Genomic DNA, 20,050 nt, shown 5'->3' with positions numbered 1-20,050 from the left:
TTAATGAATATGCCATACACAAGAAGATATAATACACACTTAACATTACAGCATCTGAAGTACCTTTTTCAGCTTGAATAGCTTGTTCCATAGACTACAATCCCATTCTATAGTTGAGGGAGTTACCATAACCCTTAAGAATATAAGCCTCCAAGTCATCTGTCCACTCCAGCAGCATAATCTATTTACACAAGAATGAGCATTTTAAGAATTCATGGATGCAAACAGCAAGGAAAAAGGTGCAATGACATGTTAACATGGTTGTTGCAGAAATAAGAATAATAAGCTAATTTTTTCATACCCATTCAACAATAGCAACTTTTTAAGCATTCAAACTTCAATTTAACAGCAAACCACCTTTATGGAATCTGCAGTTTCATTTCAAGATTAAAAAAAGCGGAAAAACTATATCAATATATCAAAGTTTCATTTTATTATCTTCAGTTTTGATTTTTCTTTTGGTGTATTGTTGTTTGTATGATTTTTGTTACTTAGTTCTAATCTATCTTAATTTACATACAAATAAAGAAAAAGTAGATCATTAGGTCACAAAATAGACTCACAGCATCACTACAAACGTACCTCAGAAGGACGAAAAAAACTACATGCTTGATTGGTAATAAGAGAATCAAACTCTATAGCATCACTAAGATTTTCCTTTTCTTCTGATTAAAACATCAAAGATTATATATAAACTCAGAAAGAAAAACATGGTGAAAACCAACAACGGAAGAGAATGAAAAAATGTTACTTGTTTACACAAAAACCAAAGATATGATATATTCTGTCTTGTAAAATTCAGTCCATAGCGCCCAATTAACTATACCCAACAGTCTAAAATTTAGATCAAATGTTATCGTCGTAATTTTCAGATCTCAAATTTGGAAAATTTCAAATGACCAAAAAATTATGATAATCATAAGCTCGAGACCCCCAAGAAATGACTTCAACCCATTGTTCTCCATTATCATGTTCAGCACGACCGCTTATGTTCAGAATAATCAAAAAATGTAAAAAAGGTAAAAAAATCAAAATAGGAGAATGACAACCAAGATCCAAATCACAGTGAAAAGTATAGCACCTTACCTGGCGAAACTCCTCGAAACCGTCACCATTCATCGGTCCAAACCCGACACCGGGGCCGATTGGGTGGAAACCTACAGTCCTATTGGGAGAGCGATGTGGCGGCCTTTGGAAGCCCCGGCCGCCAGAGCAGAAGTGCACGGGACTCAGACAAGGGTTATGGTACGTCATCGGAGAATCAGAGAAGCTAGAGTGAGGCCTCGAAGAATGACGGTGACCATGAGAATCATCGTTGTTGTTGTTGTTTCTGTAGCAGTATCCTCTGTACCTATCCAGCTTGGCCAATATTAAATTGGAATGAAGAAGATCACTCTTGGGGTTGAAGGGTAAGAAGGAAAGGGGAAGAGAGAAAGGAGGAGAGTGGGCAGCAAGTAACTCGCCCACTCCCTTTGAAAAGGATGCCAGGTTGCGTGAGAGAGAAGGTGAAAGGGATGGCTGACGACTACTGTCAGAGGAGTACATGCATCCCTGAATGTGAGAAGCCAGGTGGAGGAGGTGCTACCGTGGAGGAGAACCTCCACCTGGGACTGGAACAGCGTGGGATGCAGGGAGCTCTCTAGCTCGGAGATGAAACCATGCCTATCTAGTATATATATCGTTTATATTATGAATGAGATAAGTAATAAGATACAAAACCTAAATTGTGTCCAAGTTACCCATATTTGTAAATAAAATATTTAAAATATTTATTCAAAAAAAAACTAACCTAAAACCATTCTCTTCAACCCTTATTTCTTTTTCTCCTTCTTCTTCGATTCTCTTTTCCATCCCTTTCTCAAAATTTTTTTGTCACTTGTCGAACAAAACATTAAGAGAGAAGGGAGATTCACTAAGTCAACCAAGTAAGTATTTTTATTTTTTTTTTGTTGTTATTAGTAGTTAGTTATTGTGATTTTTTTTACTTTGTTTAAGCTGAAAGTAGTTAAAAAAAATATGATTATACCTAGTTAAATAATGTGATTTGTTCTTGTAGATGTAGCAATAGTACTAGTATTAGTGTTAGTTAATTGTTGTTGGTAACTATTATTAATTAGTTGTTATTACATATTTTTAGTAAGTTTTGTTTTGTTTGAAATATTTTTTTCAAAAGCAAAATTATTTATTTAATAGTTGTTAGTATATAATTTTTAGTGATTTAGCTTTTATTTTGAAAACTTATTAAAATATGTTAGCTTTGATTATTATTAATGATTATTATTTATTTTTAAATTTTATTATCTTACATAAAATGTTAGAAGCTTCAATTATTATAATTTATATTTTTAGTTATTTTTTGTTTTGTTTGAAATATTTAATAATAAAACTGAATATTGTTAAATGTTAGTACATATTTTTAGAGTTTTGTCTTGTATTTTAATTATTTATTGAAAAAAATAGAATTATGATTATTAGTTTTTAGCATATATTTTTACTAATTTTAGTTTTATTTGGAATATTTATTAAAAATAAAAACATTGTTATTATTACTATTAATGCTTAGGACGTATTTTTAGTAAATTATATTTTATTTTAAATATTTAGTTACAAAATGATAATATTATTAATTATTAACCTATGTTATTAACTCAGTTTTGTTGGTTTTCCTTAAATATTTATTACAAAATAGTATTATTATTAATTGTTATATTAGCAACAATTAGTGTTATTTTTAGTAATTTTAGTTTTATTTTGCATATTCATTAGGAGAAATAGAATTATTATTATTAATTTTTAGTGTATGTTTTTAAATATTGATTATAAATGATTAATCACTAGCAAATAGAATAGAGTTATTATTAATTGTTTGTATATTTTTTTATTGTGGAATTAAGAAAAGACAAAGACGGAAAAATATGACATCACACATGCTGCGCTCTAGACTATGTTATTGGAATATCTTCGACATTCTTTATATGTAAGTAACTTTTGTGTTTATAATAGTAGTTAATAATTAACGATTAATTTAGTCATTATTAATTATAGTTCTTATTGATATTATTAGTCATAGTAGTTTATAGTTATTGACTGCTAATTATGATTTTTATTTTCAGAGTTTAAAAAACCTGCACAACAGACACTTAAACCAAGTAGACTTATAAAATGTCACGAACTCACGATGGAAGAACAACTAAGAGAGAACCGATTTTATCATATATCTTAGATTGGGAAGATTATGACTCACAATTCGAGTATAAACATATTGGTTGAAAGGTGGCGTCTTGAGACGTACACTTTTCATCTTCCACATGCCGAATGCATGATTATTTTGGAGGATATCGCCATGATCTTTGGACTTCGAACACATGGTCGCCCGATGACTGGATCTACTGATCACAACACAAGCGGGTTAGAAATCGAGTGGATAAACCAATTTGGTAGTGCTCCTAGATCTCACGACCATAGAGGAAGCAAAATAAGCTATCATGGTTTTGCAACCTAAAACAACACCAACATTTGATGGACCAACTAAGTAAGGAAATATATGTGAAATGTCATATAATGTTGCTATTTGCTATGACATTATTCAATGACAAGTCTGGAATTACTATACACTGGAAGTATTTGCCGTTGCTTCACCAGTTTTCATAGATTAATAGGTTTAGTTGGGGTTCTGCATGCCTTGTACACATATATTAATCATTATGTCGAACATCAAGGTATGATATGGATGGTCCTCTAGCGTTGCTTCTTGTGTGGGAATGGATAGGAATGTTGTCATTAGGGCATTAGCTGATAGATATTAGCTTTTCACTCATTCATAGGTAAAATTTAAATAAGATGTGGATTTGATTATTATTTCTGTTTTGGTACTTTCTAATGTAAACATTATATGTCAAGTAGAATTATTTATCAACCCACAACAGATCAATATAGAAATTTGACAACTGTTGACATCAGGAGAATATTGGATGATCTTTCTCTGGACGGGATATATGTTTTGTCATCTGTACTTTTACTTATATTGACTTAAATTGATGATTGCATATTTATACCTTTGAGCTTTCATATGTTATTTAAGTTTGTGTGGGATGCATACAATCCTAACTGGATTGCACCTCATATTATTCCACTTGAGCTGAATGAGGGTTTCAGATCTCTGGAGTGCAATAATGCCTCTAATATGTTTTGAGGTTGTGGAGTGGCATCCGACTGATAGGATAAGAAAGAAGTTTGGCTTTTATCAAGAGCTCCCATGAGAAGTTATGAACCTTGGAGCGTCCCATAACATAGTGCTGACCAGTCCAAAAAACAAAAATTGGACAGTTGAACATGAGAAATAAATCTTAAAATGGACAAACAGTTCTACGTGCACCTTAACTGGTCAACATGTTGAGAACTATCAACCTTCCAACTAGTACAAATATTAGTATATTTGTAAATTCGGTGATCCCATGTGACTTTTCAAGCAAGAGCAACAACCCCAATAACAAGATCAAACCACCATGGCAACAACTTGAGCAACAACCAAAGTAACAACTACAGGAACAACAACCACTATATCCATACACATACTCACTATCACAGCAACAACCATACCCACCTCCATATTATATCCACCACGATATCTACACTTATCATACACATATGAATATTCATAACCAGTTATACCACCATATTCAATAACCCTTACAACCTTTCACACAACTTATATGCCATCGTACTCATAACCATACCTACTACCGTACACATAAACAAATTCACAATCATCCTAACAACATAGTTGTAAGAACCGGACCGGTGATCGAACCGGTTAGGTTACTGGTTCACTAGTTTATTGGTTCAACCGATAAATCGCTGGTTGAACCGGTAAAACTGGTTTCACATGAATAAAAAATATAAAATACTAAAAATAGTCATAAACTTAATAAATTCAAAATACATATCGTTAGTTCTTCACCAACATTTTAAAAACAACCAAGTTTCAAAGTCTAAATATAACTAATACAAAGATAAACATGAAAGTAGTTAGTACTAGTACATTAGTATCTTAATTAAACACAATATGGATAATAATTCATAAACTGAATCCAAGGAGTGATTTCGATGTCGGCAAGTTGCTCTTCATCTGACAAATGTGGAGCTACATCCTGATTGGTTTCATTTTGATTTGCATTTTCCACAAAATTATTAGCTCCATCATCCTCCCGATCATCTTCCAAACCCAATTGATCAAACATATAATCCAACAGTTTCATATTTCCAGTACAAATCAACAAAACAACAAATTTACAACTTACAAGTCAGCAAGGATATTCAGCTTAACAATTTCAACAAGCATATTCAACAGTTTCATATTTTAAGCTTTCAACAAGGATATTCAGCTTAACAATTTCAACAAGCAATAAGCATATTCATATTCATAACAGCAAGTCAGCAAGAAGTGCAGAAAAAAAGTAAGTTTACAACTTACAAGTGCAATGCAGAACAGAGCGGGTGTAATGCATTTCACACAACAATCATTAAACTTCAAGTGCAGAACAGAACAGAAGCAGATTACACATTACAGAACTGGAGCTGCTTACCTATTTGACAGAGTCACAGAGCAGAAGAGCAAGGGCGACTGGGCGAGGGCGACGGCGCTGGAATGGCGAGTTCGACTGCGCGCAACGGCCGAACGGCGAGTTTGCGGCAACGGCGAGTTCGCGGGTGGCGGGTCTGTATCTGTCCTGTTCGGCTGTTCCTACTCCCTTGGTTCAGTTGAGTTGGTTTCTTCAAAGTTCAGACCGGCGGTGAGACGAAGAGGATGACGGCGGGCGGCTGGGGGCTGGGGGCTGGGTGAGTGAGGTGAGGCGGACTGGCGGAGGGCTGAACTTAGGCTTAGCCGCGCCATTAGGGTTGGGGGGAAAGGGGAGGGAAAGTGGAAACTGGGGTCGGGTGGGGGTGGAGATTGGTTTGGTAGCCCATAGGGCTTTTCTTTTCTTTCTTTTTTTAAATAAACCAAAACGACGTCGTTTTGAAAAAGAAATAAAAAAAAAAGTTTCTAAACCGATTGGTTAACCAGAAACCGCCGGTTTTTCAGTTTTCATCAAAACTGGCCGGTTCAACCCGGTTCGACACGGCTTTCTTCCTTATCCGGTTACACCACTCAACCAGACCGGTTCTGGGTCCGGTTCATCAGTTTTTCGGTTGAACCGGTCGGTCCGGTCCGGTTCTTACAACTATGCCTAACAACCTTCCAAACAGCCATATGTGATGCCTTGAACCTATTCAAAAAGTTAGATGCTATGTGTCTGATGTAAAATATGTGAATAATTCTTGGATATTGCCATGTTCCATTACTACGACCTACAGTTGAGATAGTGAACTTGTGTCAATCAAATATAAGACCAACACCATCTCGATTAACCACATGTGTTCGTAGGTGGCTAATAAAAAGTGTCAAGTATCGGCAGTCTCACCCTTAACTATGACAAATGCAAAAGACATGATATTCCCATTGCTATATTGTGATATCGCAACTAAAAAATTCCTTTTATATTTTTCATACAAGTGTGCCATTACCTGTACCACTGGTTTGCAACTTCTGAATGCTTTAATACAAGGGTAGAAAATTCAAAACACTCGCATCAAAATCCAGAGATCCTCAACCAACTAATTTTCTCGGTAAGCATATGAGTTTTGTACTTAATAGCTGCTGATGGTAGGTCGAAAATATTTCTTGCATACTAGCTTTATCAATCATATGCATTATTTAAAATTTAACGAAACCACCAAATATTATTACAAGTTGCCTCTACAAAATATTTGTCACTCTCTTCAACACTTGATGATCTACACTTTGTGAAAATATAATTTTAGGTAGTTCATATGTTATTGAAAGAAGAATAACAATAACATATGGATTCTCATATAAAAAGCTCACACCCTCATATGTATGAGGCAAAATCTGACGATTGTAGTATATTTTTAAACTAACATAACCTTCTATTTTATACACTTATTACATTCACTCACAAATTTTTTTACTCTCTTAATATGCATAACAATTTGAAGAACTAAAAATCTCTCTCAAAATCTCAAAATGAAGAACAACTTGTTCATCTCTATTCTCCTTAATACATTTTAGCTAACACCAAAGGCTCCTTTTATAGTTAGTTTTATATTTTTTCTATTTGTGGCTATACAAAATGTCATTGACGTTTTCACTTTTTCTCAATAGATCAGTGACATTTTGACCAACTTTAATTTTTAAACTCGTTTAACAAACAAAACAACATTGTCATTTTCTATTTTTTTTCTAATTTAAAAATTTTTCAACAAAATAGCATTGCCGTTTTCACATTTTAAATTTTTTTAAAAAATTATTTTTTTCACAAAATAGTGGTGTTGTATTCTTTTTAACCTATTAAAAAGGGTATGTCTAAAACAAACTCAACCATTATATGCTTATTGAATGAGCCACACTTATATAGGCCATTAGATTTTATTAGATGAAAATCAAAGGCTAATATAAAACAAGAGTATTGATAAACTCTAATAAATATAGAATATCCTAGTACATAAATAAATGCTTTAAATGACAATACTTTAATAGGCAACAAAATTTTTTATTCTTAAATAATTAAATATAAAATATATGAGTATTTTTTATTTATTAAAATTAATTATTGCAAAAAAAAATTATAATATTAAAAAATTATATTAAAATAATATTTTAAACTATAACTAACATAAAAATATAAAATAATTAAAATTTTATTTTATATTACTTGACAAATAATTAGATTATTATATTTAAAATTTACTAACTAACTAAGTTTATTAAATATATTATTATATAATATAATTTTTTATAAAAATATTTTAAAAATATAATTTATTTAAAATATTATATATAATACATAAAAATATTAATTTTTTTATTTTTTTCAATTTTTTTAGAAAAACATAATAAATAATATAATTTTAAATACATACCTAAATAAAAAAGTTAATATTTTTATGTATTTTATATAACTTTTTAAATAAATTTTACTTTTACAAATATTTTGATAAAAATTATATAATATAATAATATATTTAATAAAATAATTAGTTAATAAATTTTAAATATAATAATCTAATTATTTGTCAAGTAATATAAAATAAATTTTAATTATTTTATATTTTTATATTATAGCTTAAAATATCATTTTAATATTATAAAAAAATTTTGCATAATAATTAATCTTAATGAATAAAAAAATTTATATTTTTTGTATTTATTTAATTTATATTTTTTAGAACAAAAAATTTCTACTTTTATTTATATAGTAAAATATGTGATAATCTTCTTCATATATATTAGGGGTGGCAAAACGGGCGAGTCCGTCGGGCGACCCGCCGGTCAAATTAAAAGAATTTGCCAAACCCACAAAATTTTTATGCACAATTTTTTTTTAATATTAAAAGATTATATAAAAATGATATTTTAAATGATATTCTAAAAAAGGAGGGCTAGGATTTTGGGACCGCCTCACTAGGCGGGGCGGGGCGAGTTTCTCCGCTTACCACCCCTATATATATATATATATATATATATATAATAAGATTATCACATATTTTATTATATAAAGATAAAAAATTTTTGTTTTAAAAAATATAAAATATAAATACAAAAAATATAAATTTTTTTATTCATTAAGATTAATTATTATATACAAAAAAATTTTATAATATTAAAATGATATTTTAAACTACAACATAAAAATATAAAATAAATAAAGTTTATTTTATATTACTTGACAAATAACTAGTTTATTATATTTAAAATTTATTAACTAATTACTTTGTTAAATATATTATTATATAATATAACTTTTATCAAAATATTTGTAAAAGTAAAATTTATTTAAAACGTTATATATAATACATAAAAATATTAATTTTTTATTTAGGTATGTATTTAGAATTATATTATTTATTTTGTTTTTTTTAAATTAAAAAATAAAAAAATAATATTTTCATGTATTATATATAATATTTTAAATAAATTATTTTTAAAAATATTTTTATAAAAAATTATATTATATAATAATATCTTTAATAGAAGTAGTTAGTTAATAAATTTTGAATATAAAATAATTTAATTATTTATCAAGTAATATAAAATAAATTTTAATGATTTTATAGTTTTATGTTACTATTTAAAATATTATTTTAATATAAGTTTTTAATATTATAAAAAATTTTGCATAATAATTAATTTTATTAAATAAAAAATACTCATATATTTTATATTTAGTTATTTAAGAATAAAAGATTTTGTTGCCGTTTAAAGTATTGTGTATTAAAGTATTGCTCTTTAAAGTATTTATTTATGTATTAGGATGTTCTATATTTATTAGAGTACATCAATGCTCTTATTTTATATTAGCCTTTGATTTTCATCTAATAAAATCTAATAACCTATATAAATGTGGCACATTCAATAAGTACATAATGGTTAAGCTCGTTTTAGACATACCCTATTAAAAAAATTAACAAAACAAAATGGCAATGACATTTTTTATCTTTTAAAAAGTAAATGTTTTTCTAAAGTAGTGTTAAACTTACATGTAAGAAAATAATGATAAAAATCACACATTTCTCTATAATATCAAAAAATATTGAGCCAACACAAAGACTAATATAGCAAATTTAAAAATCTTAATTTTCAAATTAAATAAAATTATTAATTTACCCTTATTCTCACACTACTAAATTTCTAAATTTTTAATTTACCCTTCTTTCTCTCATCCATCTTTCGAAATAGAAAAGCACCACCATACCAGTATCATGGCTGCATAAGCTCGGATATCATCATTATCTCTTACTTTCTGCTTCAAATTACGGATTCAAATTTCATCTTATTTCTGACGATATTCACGTAGCTCTGGTATCATCATAATCTCATTTCATTTTCCCTTTCCTTTCTATGTTTTTTTTCTCTTTTTCACTTTCTTATTATTCCCAAACAACAATTTTGATTTTAACCTATGTATTCAAACCAAAATTTTGATTCTTTGTCACCCTATCAATTTAGTTCCTCTCATAAATTTAACAAATTATTTTTTCACTCTACCTTGCTTAATAAAAATACCATTTTAGTCCCCATTTTTGTATATCCTAGATTTTAATTCAATTGGTTCATTCCTAAATTCTAATTATTATTTAGTCGCTAAAGTTATAATCTTTCCTCCAAAATAAATGAGTTTGGGATGTTGACCAGGCTTGGCTTGAAACTACAGGAAAAATTGGCTCCGATGACCTAATTGAAGCGACTTATAGATTTTTGAGTTTAAAGAACTAATAATAATTAATTGATGATGACCAAATATTAATTATTAGAATAAAATCTCAATTATATGTGTGATTAGTTTGTTAACTATGTAGAATTAATAGAAAGCAAACATGCTTAATAACAAGCTTTAGGCCCACATACACTCATGACTCAAGGGAATATTTGTTGATTACACCAATAATTTTCCATCAGAAACAAAAGCAATCATCAGGCCAAATCTAAAGAATTGAATAACAAGCAAAGTCCTTAAGTGGTTCGGGCCCAGAAGATTTAAAGATGAGTCAAGCCCATGTTCATATTATTTAACTCATTCATGGCCTATGGAAAGATTTACCATCAAGGGAAGGAAGATTCACTTTCATCTGAACCATAATATAAAGTAACTGAACTAGTTCTCTCTCTTCTCTTTGTCTCTCTCTTCTCTCTCACCCATGTGAAACATTCCAAAAAGTAAAGCAAGAAAAGGAAACTCTATTTAGGGTTCAAATTAAAGATGAAAAGTGAGTTACCAAAATCAAACAAGAAGAAGAAAGTCAATTAGCTAGGGCACTAAGCAAAGATCAAATCTGAAGGCTACATTAGAGAAAGTTTTCTTTCTTTGTGCTTTATTGAATATTGTTGAATAAGTCTTCTCTCTGCATACACTGAAATGGTAAACTGAAGGTTATAGAGATATGCTACAAATCAAGGGACAAGAAAGAAACTTGGAGCCAAAGCACAAATGAATGGCTTAGATCCTTGAAGAAATTTGAAAAAGGATGAAAGAGAAGATGGTAGGTATGTACGCATGTAAGGTTCAATCACCGCTACTACTCTATCTCTCTTTTGCGTCGCTGCTGCTGAATTGGAAAAAGAATAAGTCAAATTGCTGAAGCCAAGCTTTAAGCTTTGGAAGCTTTACTCCTCTATTAAAGGGATAAATGGCTAGAGATTGATCCAAGGAGTGAGAGCATAAAATTTGGGTTTTCATAGCTTACAAGCCATACCTTATTCTTCTTCATGGTTTTCTATTGAAATTCTGCTTTCTCAGTTTTATTTTTCTTTGTTTTAATAGAAAAAGGCATTAACATGAGGAATTAAGAAAAAGTCATTGAGAAAAAAGGTAAAGAAAGTTAGATTTGGAGAAAAGACAAATGTTTATTTCATATATCCTTTGTACATTTTTCTGTTTTATTTTTATGATCCTAAGGGAATTTCTTTGCTAAGTTGGGTGAGCACTTAGTGGTTGAAAATCTAGAAAGTGAACCTAGTCAAATCTAACTTGGGTAGAAGTTGGATTTGTCCCCAGATAGGATTGGGTTGGATCTTAGAAAAATTGGTGAATGTATTCTTTGTTAAAGATAGTAAAAATTTCATCATTGTTGTGGTAAAAACTGGTGTAAAATTAGGATTTGTATAATAACACCAATGCCAATCACATTCTTTGTTTCTTCTCATCAATTGCGCCATTTTTTCACCCTTCCCTTCTCCATGCCCGCAGTGTGTAAGAACCGCGACTAATTAACCGTTTAATTAAATGATTAATAATTGTCCAAAATAGGACCCGAAAATTTAGAATGAGAATTAGCAAATATAAATATGATATTTGGACTTAGTAGATTTTTCTGAGTCGGAATATGTAATTTTTCGTGAAAAATCGAGTAAAATCACGAACCGGCAGATGAACCGGTCGAACTGGTTCAAGTCTGTCTGGTATTGTGCGAGAAAAATTAAAAATAGTAGAAAACCTTAGAAAAATATTTAGAGTTGAAAACCCGGCATTAATTTTAAAGGTTTGGCCCAAAGTTAGGCCAAACGAGTTAAAACGCTAACGGGTTGGACCGAGCCCAACATATATAACCCAATTAATGAACCACACTCAGCCACAAAACACAGAACATGCAGCTGAAAAGGGGAAGAAGGAGAGAAACCCCATTGTTACTATTCACATGTAACTTCCCAAACTCATAACTTGAACTACGGAGCTCCGATCGCCGCACCGTTTGCAGCCACGCGATCACCACAGAGAGCTTTACAAAACTCACCCAAGAAACTGGTAAGAAAATAATGAAATCCCTCTCAGTTCTTCTTTTCAAAAATTTGAAATTTTAGGGTTTTGTATTAAGTAAAATTTTGTGATTTTGGGTGTTTAGGTACACTCTAGCACTTGATTACTATTGGGTTTTGCCCCAATCATCATTAGGTAAGATGAGCAATTCAAATCTCTTGTGGTTTTGTAGATTTGATGAACCCTAGGTTGAATTGTTGTAAATTATGTGTATATAGATTGAGTTTGTGATTGTTGACATTTGATTGGAGCTTTGGAATGATTGTTGATGCTTGTTGGAGTTGGTTGGTGACTTGGTTGTGGTTGGAAGCTTGAATTGCGCTCAATTTGGGTTTTGGTACATATTGGGAATCGGCTAAGGTATGATTTCGGTTTTCTTTATGTAATATATAATATTTATGGACACTTAGACTAGCGTCTCATAGGATAGGTTTGGATTGAATTGATTGTTTGATTTTGATGATGCATGATGATGGTGTTAACTTGATAATGTGTGATGATGTTAATGTTTGTGATGGTTTTGATATCTGGAAGTGTGAATTATGATGATGCATGATAGATGAAGCTTGTGAGTGGTGAGAACTGGTGTAAGTGTGTAATATTGAATGTTGATATGCAAAATATGAAATTGTGGGGTGATAGAGGTGGAATTGAAGGATATTGGATTTGGATGGTTAAAATATGATAGAAAGGTAAAGTATAATGTTTGGTAATGTTGTATGATGAGATGGAAGAGGCTTGATTTGGTTTTGGTCATGAATCCTTAGAAATGGAGAATTTGTAAATTTTTATAAAAAAAAATGAATTTTTGATGAACTTCAACAGATCATATCTGGAGCTACCGTTTTCTTCACCCCACGACTCTCCTTCCGTTACGACGTAGCCACCGCCGGGTTCCATTTGCGACACGCGATCAACTACTCCGATCCATCGCGATACACGGCTTTCGTGGCTTCCTCCTCGCAATGCGCCACTGCGAGTTCCCCGCCGTCCACACAACACTGTCCAAGGCGTCGTCTCCGGCTATCTTGCGGCTCTTCTTCTCCTCCTCCTATTTGGTTTTGAATGATTCTTTTAACTAGTTTTTTATGTTTCTTTTTCCTAAATTTCGGATGATTCTTTTTATTAGATTTGGACGATTCTTTTTATTAGTTTTGGATGATTTTTTTTCCTATGTTTTATATGTTTTTTTTCTTAGAATTTAGATGATTATTTATCTTATATTTTGATATTTTTTTTGGAATTTCAAATTTTTTTTAGAAAGAGAAATTAGGATTTACGTAATAAATAATAAAAAGTGAATTAGAATAAGAAAATGTAATTAATAATTATTAATTTTATATCTTTAAAAAATATTTAAATAATTACTAATCAATGACAATTAATTAGTAAAGTGTAGTTCAAAAATACTTATTGACTTATTGTTGGTTGAACCTCTCTTAATTTTCTAACAGGATTATTTTCTGTTTTCGCAAAGAAAAATTGAGATATATATTTTCAAATTTATGAATTCCAAGCTGGCAAGTGGCAACATCCAACTTAACAAATTCAACTTCTCTGAATTTAAGAATAGCCTTCCAAGACAGAACATTATTAATAAAAGCTAAGGTAATTATTAACAGGATTCTAATATATTTCTTTACATTAAAGAACAGAGTACATAGACATTCTTCCCAGCACAAGGGAAATATATATTCCAAAGAATTTCATTCTCTACAATTGTAATTGAGAACAGCTCAAGAATAATAATCTAATTCACCATAATGAAACAATGATCACATATTCCCAACTTAATTTGAAACTTAACATTAGCAACATAATTTCAAAGTACAATGGTTAATGTTAAGTTCCATTACATGGTAATGGCTACCATGCCTGCAATCCCAATCATAATTACATGAAGTTACCAATTAGATAACATGTCGAAACATATTGTGCTCCATGTAACTAGGATGGAAACAACGGAATGGCAGCTAACTTTGCAAAGTGTTACCGCCACGTAACACGGCTAAAAAATACGTTAGCTGTTCACCGTTACCGTTAGAATCAGCTTGCTTTCTAAGCTCACGGTGTTGGGAAACAACATCATCGGACACCACTTTTAACCTACACAAAGGACACGTGGCGCAGTAGTCTTTGAGCCATGTGTCTAAGCAATCCCTGTGAAACGTGTGTTGGCATTTCAGACTCCTCAGCTTCTCCCCTTCCATGAACTCCGACAAGCATAGCGTGCACTCCACGTGCCGTGGCGGTTTCAGCTTCAATAACTTACTACTCTTCTTGCTGTAGCAAATTGTTGGGTTCTTCTCTTCGATGAATCTGAGGTACTTCTTTGTTGTGATTGGACCTGTATATGATGATGATTTTAGCTTCCTGATGAGGATGATTATTTCAGTTAGAAGGAATGCCAATAGGATTATGATTTTGTAACAAAGCTTGTGGAAGAGCTTAGAAAAAATTGCCATGGAAGATTGATGATGCTAATACTAGATTTCTATTTCTAATTGGAATATGGAATAATAATAGCCATACCTATCATCATCATGGTTTGGTTTCTTATTTGAAATGATGGGACATATATATATGTATGATGGGTGCCTGAATAATAATTACCTTTCAATGCGTTATAAACTCTATTATTACCTTCAACTTTTGAATACAAGTCAAAAATAGTGAGAAAAAGATGACGTGGTTGGTGGCTTTTACTATTTAAAAAAAAAATAACAGTTGAAACAATTAAACGTAAAGGATAAGACTAGAATCTCTCTCGAATAGTCCAATTTGAGTTCAATTCTTCTTTTGGTGACCATTTGAGTTGAATTATGCGGCTACTTAAAACCCACCTTACAAGATAATTAATGTAAGTACAATAAATGTAACACTAATATTACAAGAAAATAATATTTAAAAATATTAGTTAAAAATATATTACTAAATTATTATACTAAAGATATTAGAGTACAAAAAATACTAGTTAATATAAAAAAATTTTAAATATTTTTTAATTATAATAACATAAGTCAATAATTAGTATTTATGCCAAAAATATTATCAAATAATCTGTTTACTTATTATTTATTTTTAATATAAAAATCATGTCAATATTTAAAATTTGCTATTAAATCAAAATTTAATACTTTTTTAAAATATATTTCAATTACTGCAATAAAAAAATATTATACAATATATTTTATTTATTCAATTAGTAGTATTTTACCTAAATATTTTGTTCATTGAAAAAGAAGCCCCCTGGACATACATTTTTTTATAAAATATTGAAAAATGATGTAGAGAGCTCTAAAAGTAAAAAAGAAAACCTTAACGACTATGGTGGGTAAACCAAACTAGAAAATTGGGTCATTGTGGAAATATTATTTTTAGAATTATCCAAGACAAAGATAGTGGTAGAGGTTATAGAGTTGAGGTAGGAACCTAGAAAATAGCAGCTGTTGGTGTTAGCGTGTTGTCCACTCATGACTAGGGAAAAAGGCATAACACAAAGCAATGAAGATGGAAAAAGAATCATAACAAAAGAATCCAATACATCAGTCAACATTTCTGACCTCACATTTGGCATCCACTCTTTCTCCTCGCATTCAAAAGGCTTGGCAATGATTGATGAACATCAACATCAACATCAACATCCTTGATATATGGTAAGGAGAAAATCCCCAAAATGGGTAATTATTTTAAGGTTGTTAATAAATGAGGACCAGAACTAAAAAGGAGATATGTTTTCCACAAAATTTTTTGAAATTTTTATAAAATATGAAATTGTAAATAATTTTTGGTTTTACAGTGAAAACTGATGTGTGGATTGTGTACAAAATAAAATCGGAATAAACAGTGTTTTGAAAGTGAAATAAACAGAATGTTAACGTTTATTGTGTGAATATTTTATATATCCACATGACATGACCACATGTTACATTCCCATTTATAAAATGAGCATTGTGAGTTCACCAAAGACATGTATCATGTTTACTTTTCATTTTCAAAAAACAAATAGAGAAACATAACGCCTAAAAATAAAATAATAAATGATACGATTTATTTTAAAAGAATTTTTTAGGATTTGATGATTTCACATAATAGAAAAATATTGATAGAACTAATCGATAAACCTAATTATCATTCTAATTCAATTTAACTATTTTGTACTCTTAGAATATATGTTAAAGTTATATATAGAAAAAAGTTTTATTAAAAATATAAAAAATTTAAGTTTTTAATATATTTATTTTGTATTTGTTAAAAAAATTAAAATTTTTTTATTAATAATAATTTTATTATTTATAAAATTAACACTTATCAAGATTTTATCCAATTCAATAATATATGTTTCTCTCTAAAAAATATCAAAAATTAGTGAGTGAGGATGAACAAATTGATTTCTAGAGAGTAAAAGAAGAATGAAAGAGAAAGAGAAAAAGTGTGATTCTCATTATGATGGAAAGTAGTTACAATAATTATTCTATTACAGGTTTATATATGTGGACTAAATTTGGTGAAGTACCAACAGACTTTGCCATCTCAACATAATAGAAAGGGGTAAGTAATTAATTCTGCTGACAATATATTTGCTTAGTATGTAATTGAAATCATACTCTTTTTCTTACATGACCCTCACATTTCTCTTCACCCACATTCTGTATCATGTCCCTGCCAACTTGAAGTTGCTAACTTCTCCAAATTCTGCACTTTGAGTTTGTCCCGAAGTTGGATGAATGCGGTGGAAGGAAGAATTTTGGTAAAAATATTTGCAATCTGAACTAAATTGAGAACATGCCTTACTTGAACTGTAACACCCTACCACACTAAGCTTTACGCTTAAGTCGTAAAACAAATGTGGTGTGGTATTACGACCTCTAAAATAAAATGAGTACATATAATAGCAGAAGAATTATAATATTCTAGGAGCCTTGAAGAAAAGGGGAAAATAAAAATCGCACAATAAAGGCGCAACGCTCAAGGAACGAGTTAACTTACGTGCTAAGAAAACCATAACTATCAAACATAAGCTAACAGAAGTGGGAATAGAGTGCCAAAGATACAAAATATCAAGCTCCTAACTCAGCCTGCGAAGTCAAGACTGGCCGGAGAATATTTACACATATATACATACGCATCCAAACCCAAAAGTACATATACACAATCCTGCCTCTCCATAAACCTCTAAGAGGATCAAAAAGAATAAGTCATGCGGAGAGAAATCTAAGTACATATATATACATCATAGCATAACAAAATATCCCAGTAACCACTTCGCTTCAAGAGTCCAGACGCCTAACGAGATGCCTCTCGACCTGCATCTGAAAAACAACAACATAGTATGGAATGAGAACCGGAGGTTCTCAGTATGGTAAAGGTGCCACACACATAATATATAAGGTCCTGGGAATGCCAGAGGCAATCCTAGAACACCGACACTCAGATTATAGAGCTTAAAGTATTAAACAGAAGCCATAAAAGGTGGTTCTCTAAAAATATTTAATCCTAACTTAACTTAACCTTAAATCTAAATCCCATACTGTCATTCCTCCATACCTCCAACTCCATCATGCATTTTCACAGACAACTAAACAGACAAAGGCAAACACAAGAAGGTTACAAGTACTGCAGATAACAAATATACATTTAACATGGCAAATACAGATAGGCACACCCAATTAGAGCACAAGCAAGTAATTCAAGTAATATGCATATGATGCATGCCTGTCCTATGGCTGATGAGGCTCATCTGTCGGTTATCCAGCCAACCTGACAAGTCTGAATTGTCCTTAGACGGTCCCCCGACGTGCATCCCCAAGAGTCTGTGCATAGATTTTTCTCAAATAATCAATATTGCTCAATGGGGGTAACATTCCCGGGAATTTATATAGTGCCCGGTCACACTTACGTCGTAGGGTCAACAGAGTATCGAGTTTTCAACCTGGTACACGTGGTGGCAAGCCACGGCACTTAATCCAGGGAATCTCGTATCTCAGATTATTTAAATTCATAAGCCATTTAAATAATTTAATTATAATTCATCAATATCCACATCATTCTCAATCACATTTCATTCATCATCATACATCAATCATATTCAATCCTTATCCTTCATTATCACACCTCCCACTCCGTCTATCAATAGTTCTAATCCAAAACATAATTCATTCTTTTCTAAATGAATCAAACTTAAAACATGCTCATTTTCTTAATAACTCAAAATCAAACCATAACCTTTAAATCTAAATCTTTTTAAATAATCATATAAACAAAATCTCTAATTTTTATAAAATTTCGGCAGCATTTCCTCTAAAACTTGGACTTTGCCACCCTTTTCGGGTCCAAACCTGCATTCTTTTCAATCCAACATTCTCTTCCTCATTATCATAACAATCTCCACAAAAATCTACTTCAGATCAACAATTAAACTCATACAATATTCAAATCCAACAACCAAAATTCAACTAAGAATCATAGTTCACAATTCCTAGGCTTTTAACACAAAATACCTCAAATCAATAATTCACCGAATCATTAATTAATCAACAAGCACCAAACCAACTATGTTCATCAACAATAACATTCAACTATAACTCGTTCCAAATTAACATAACAACATTCACCATCCAAAATTAATAACTAATTATCCAATAAACTTCAAACAACTATATTCATCGACAAATAACTAAATATTAAACATACACCTGCATTCCAGCTTATCCTATGGTCATCTAGCCTAAGTTTTCACAGAACATTATATATTAAATGCAAGAAACCTAAACCATACCTTGGCCGATTTCCACGTAACGACCAAAGTTATTTATTCAAAACCAAGACAGCCCCTCAAAACTCAACTAATCCGCTTCCTCCAAGTTCCAGTATTCACAATTTCAAGCTCCAATTATTTATTCACAACCTAATACACATTCATAACACATATATATCCAATTTAATACTCAAAGCTCAAATTTAATGAAAATAAAATAGAATTATCGTATCCTCACCTTACCCAAGCTTCACATAAGCAAGAGTGAACGTTTTTCTCAAGCTAATTGGATCCTAAAACATCAGAAATCAAAGAAATTCAATATTCCCACTTAAAATTCGAAAATTGGGGGAAATGAAGGCTGAGTGTAAAATAATGAGTTACCTATGAAATTGTTCCGGTAGAAATGTAGAGCTCGACGCGGTGAACGCGTGGCCGCAAACGGTGCGACGATTGGAGCTCGAACGGAGGAATTACGGGATTTGGAACTTTGCCGTAAAGGTTCGGCGTTCCTTTCCTCTCCCTGGAGCTCAGCTGCGTCCTTGAGGAAATGAGGGAAAAAGAGCCCGTGGCTCTTTTTAATGGGCTGGTCCGGTTGGACCGATAAGCCGGTTCGGATTCGGTTCAACCGGTTCGGTCCTTTCGGTCCAATTTTGGACCGTTTTCTTCGAAATTAGTGTCAAAATTCTCGTTTCGATGAGCTCTACCCTAATTTAATATAGCATTCACATTTCTAATCCTCCTTATTAAAAACTAATTTATTGACTAATTATCTACTAATTTAACCGGGGTTTACATGAACCACTTTACTTGTGACACGGTCTCTTACAAAGTCCAAATCTATCTCAAAGTGTTTTATTTTTTAATGCAGTATCAGACTTGCTGCTAAGAGCACAATACTTTGATTATCACAGTATGCCAT

The 20,050-nt window shown here is 31.2% G+C and overlaps 1 long non-coding RNA gene across 1 annotated transcript; it reads right to left on the bottom strand.

Annotated features, from left to right (window-relative positions):
* Positions 1–17,388: 17,388 nt before the first annotated feature.
* LOC140175817 (uncharacterized) lies at positions 17,389–19,681 on the bottom strand. Its single transcript, XR_011866475.1, has 4 exons — positions 19,513–19,681; positions 19,367–19,421; positions 19,150–19,278; positions 17,389–17,683 (listed from the first exon to the last, which is right to left on the bottom strand). It is a non-coding gene; the product is annotated as an uncharacterized lncRNA (long non-coding RNA).
* Positions 19,682–20,050: the final 369 nt, after the last annotated feature.

This window comes from Arachis hypogaea, chromosome 10 (assembly GCF_003086295.3).
Source record: "Arachis hypogaea cultivar Tifrunner chromosome 10, arahy.Tifrunner.gnm2.J5K5, whole genome shotgun sequence".
NCBI lineage: Eukaryota > Viridiplantae > Streptophyta > Magnoliopsida > Fabales > Fabaceae > Arachis > Arachis hypogaea.
Note: the sequence above shows the minus strand (reverse complement) of the source record. Positions and strands in the feature narration are given on the sequence as shown.